The following is a 4,149-nucleotide window of genomic DNA, read 5'->3' as shown; positions in this document are numbered from 1 at the left end:
AGGGCACAGATTTTTCACTGACAATTAAAGACGAGCAGACACAACTTATATAATAACGGAGACAATAATCAGATCGTTTTCATGCAATACGTGGTAATTATATGCGCAGCAACAGAAGCATGCGTTGGATACATTCCAGCAGGGCTGTCAGAGAGACCATTTGAGCAGGTGCTCAAAACTCAAAAGAGGTACATGGCCACAATATTTTAAAACACCATACATAAACACAATTTACTGCATGATTCATGAATGAACTGTTGAATTATACAGCAGGTGGTCAAGTGTACCTGTCGTGTTGTGCCAGGTGAATCAGGAGTAGAGACTAGAGCCTGAATCTATTTGAGACTATTATCTAGTTTTATCAGTGTAGGAAATATTATGGGCAGCGTAGGCAAAAAGAACTAGGTGTGCAGCAAGAGTAGCCAGTGGCCACAGGAAGGGATGGGGCCAGACATGCATGTGTCTGACGGATGACTTCAATCAGAACAAAGTATTTCAGACTGCTCCTGTATGTAGATTTGTCCCTATTTCAGACTGCTCCTGTATGTAGATTTGTCCCTATTTACGAGGATCACAAGGGCTTTGTCCTCTATACAGTGTATGTGTGATTGAGATTACGTCACAGAGACTGGTACCTGGCTGGGACACAAGTAGTTGCTGAACTTGTTTCTACTTTCTGATGATGGAGTCCCTAAATGATCAGCGGTTTGATCCCATGTGGATGTTGTCTTTCGGACATGGAGCCATTTGCACTGGAGGCCGAGTGGCGTCGTCCACTGGGAATCAGATCAGCAGGTAGTGCCATTCAGCCCTCCGGAGTCCAGACCTGAACCAGGACCAGCACTGGAACCACCCAATTTTGTGGGCAGCAGTGCCGGACTGGCTGTGGGCTCCAGGCTATCAGCGGACATGTTGCTCCAGTTTCCTAAGCACATCTGACCGGTTTTCCAGCTGAATAGACCCTTGAGGTGGAGTACAGGAGGAGTTCTTATCTCGACTCTGCCATGGATGACAGAGGCATTTTATATGGAATCCCAGGGAAGCCTAAGTGAAACACAATTAAACCAGGGCGATGAAACCATAGGTTGATTTTGTAGTTTGTTTTCCAGTTCAGGTTAATACAAAACATGTAAGCAACACAGCTGCAGCTAATCAATAATGGGTACGTTAGATTTAGTAGATTTGTTTTGTAGACCTTTATTAATCCGCAGGGGAAATTCTGTTTCTGCTACACCCCGTTGATGGCTGCGCTGCTCAGATGGTCATGTTTAGTGCTTGATGCGAGCAGTTAGGGTTAGGGGGCCCCATCTTGGCCTTATCCCTTATCCCTAATCTTGTTAGGCATGTATCGTTTTGAAAAACATTTTAAAATAGTGAAAATAGCCGATCTACAAGTAAGAAAGAAAAACCGGTGCGCTTCCTCTGGATGCCTTCTTAGTTTAGGCAGTGGGTGCTCAGCTATGTATAAAACTCAAATCAAAACCACCTAAGTGGAAAAAGCGGCACTCCAAAATAAATACTGCAAGACAGTGGCTCAGATGTTTCTCATTTTATAACTGTCTTGCAGTATTTATTTTGGAGTGCCGCTTTTTCCACTTAGGTGGTTTTGATTTGAGCCGATCTACAAGCTTACAACCTGTCGATGTAGATCGGCTATTTTCACTATTTTCTTTTTCAAAATAATAAAAATGCCTAATAACATTAGGCACATGGGGATAGGGCCCTAGGTGTCTTGCTCAGGGACACATGGGCGGCCTGGGAGGTGAACCGGTCACCTTCTGGTGGAAACAGGTTGAGTGGGCATCTAAACATTGTGGGCACCTCAGTGTTAAACATCATTATCAGACCTAAACTTACCCATCAACTTTTATGCCCAAAATATCCACAGATTTTGTAACAATTTGTAGCAATTGTAAAGGTATTAGTCCTTAACTGTCATTAGAATGTATTTGGCCCCCCATTTATAAGATATATGTATAAAATAAAATATGAAATAAATATTTAGTTGCCCACTGTACCAGTAGTTGCCCAAATTCACATTCAAATTAAAAACAATTCCCTCCGTGAATTCCATAAAATATGAATTTGAAAATGGAGTGTAGGGACAGTGGGACATGGTTAAAAAGATTACATTTTTATGTTCTATAAAGAGACATTTAAAACGTAAACAAGTAATGCCATAGCCTATATAGGCTATTCAGAGTTGACGGTCGTCAAAATAACCCTGATCCAGTTGCACTGCACAGTTGGACTGAGCATTGTGAACAACGTTAATTAACAAAATAGCAAGGGGGTAAATCATGCACTCTAAATTTTAAGTTAACTAGCCTAGGCCTATTATCTAAATCAGATAGGTCAGGGGGCCTAGATAGATAGCCTGATGTTTTTTGCCCTTCCCTCTTCTTTTTGGCATGAGGATTTATCAAAGTGAAATTCCATGACTGTTTCAGCTACTAGAAACTTAGCCTCGGAAACCCATGCCTTTTTTTTGTTAAACTAGACTCAAATGGCGTCTGAACTATCCAAGACAAGTCAACAACAACATATTGTGTAATTAGTTTTAAATAAAAAATAACCAACCTTATCCCCAATCTTGTCCAGACTGTCCAGCCTGAATATGATGAACTAACGACGTCCCTAATGATGTCTGGAGGCTGGCTCAAGGCCTGGGGTGTTTTTGTATTTTTGTAGTTAGTAGTAAAATGCACTTCCACATATCACCACACATTCAATACAGCAGCACTGAGTCCGCCCTTTGACTGCTCTGCCTCTGCCACACAATCTTTCAAAGTAATAGCGCGACAGAAGCAGAACATAATTGCGGACCGCCATTATGTTCTGTTAGGCCAGTTCATGTAATAGGTGCTTGTCAGTCTACAGTATGTGTTTTGGCTGTCAATCAATCAGGTTTATCACTAACACCTGGGTCAGTGTTGAAAGGTCACAACAGGTCTCTGCCCTGGTGCAGTTCACTTGGTAGTAGCCTCTATTCTTCTGTATGATGCTATTTTGGTGGGTAGCACTGAGCACATGCTTGAGCTCTGCTTTCTCTCCCATTACTGAAGGTGGAATGTTTTTCCTGTGTTTCCCTTCTTTCCTCTGTTTTCTTGGGCTGTTTTCTTTTCAGTGGGTTCACGACACGTTCACTGTTTTTATATGCATATAGGTGAGCCATCTAGAACAGTGATTCTGAACCCATTTAATTTCATGCATTAGGCCACTGGTTCCCAACCTTTTTCCCTTGGAGCATGCTCTTCTTATATCTGATATTAAAGGTACACATGTGTGCAAACACACACACACACACACACACACACACACACACACACACACACACACACACACACACACACACACACACACACACACACACACACACACGCATGCGCGCATGCACCCACACACTTTTTGTGGGGGTTTTGTTTTGTTTTCCTTATTTACATCTTTTAATGGGCCCACTTTTTTCACTTGTTTTTTTCCAGTGTGCTCTCTTTAACTTTTTTTCTTGGGCTTGTTGGCAGTGAGCACATCTTTAACTCTATGGAGCACACATGTTATTTTTTTGTTTTGTTCTTGGTAGTCATGGTTGCCAGTTCCCTCCTGATGTCACGTGGGAGTCCTGACTGCTCCAGTCAGACTGCACTGTACTGAAGAACTGATAGCTTGCGTAACGTCTTCAGATTAGAACTCAAGATGTTCAGGTCATCAGCGGGTGTGTATCCTCTGTATCCTCCAAAGAGGATGATACGATCTCCCACCATGCAACAGCACATCCAATACATCTGAGCCAGGCCTTTCCCCTTGGGCTCAACTTTCTTCCAGGAGAACATCTCTGGATTGAATTTCCACAGATCATTGAAGGTCTGGTTATAGTTGCAGCCGCCAAATATGCACAGCTGAAGGCAAAGCCTGAATGGCCATGGCCTCCTTCTGGAAGAAACTTTGTAGAAGGTGTGCTCAGACAGCAGTTTGTGTCTTTGTCAAACACTCTGATGTTGTTGTAGTAGTCCGCCTGGCCCCCACAGCCCCGAAATACAACATACATACAACATACTACATCTTTGTCCCGATGATGGTGGCAGAGTTACATTCTGAAACAGGTGTTGGAGTGCCTCTGGTTTAAGTTGCAGACCAAAACATTGTGTTGGT

Source organism: Gymnoscopelus braueri (assembly GCF_963280865.1).
Source record: "Gymnoscopelus braueri genome assembly, chromosome: 18".
In the NCBI taxonomy this organism is placed as follows: domain Eukaryota; kingdom Metazoa; phylum Chordata; class Actinopteri; order Myctophiformes; family Myctophidae; genus Gymnoscopelus; species Gymnoscopelus braueri.
This window is presented reverse-complemented; position numbering follows the sequence as displayed.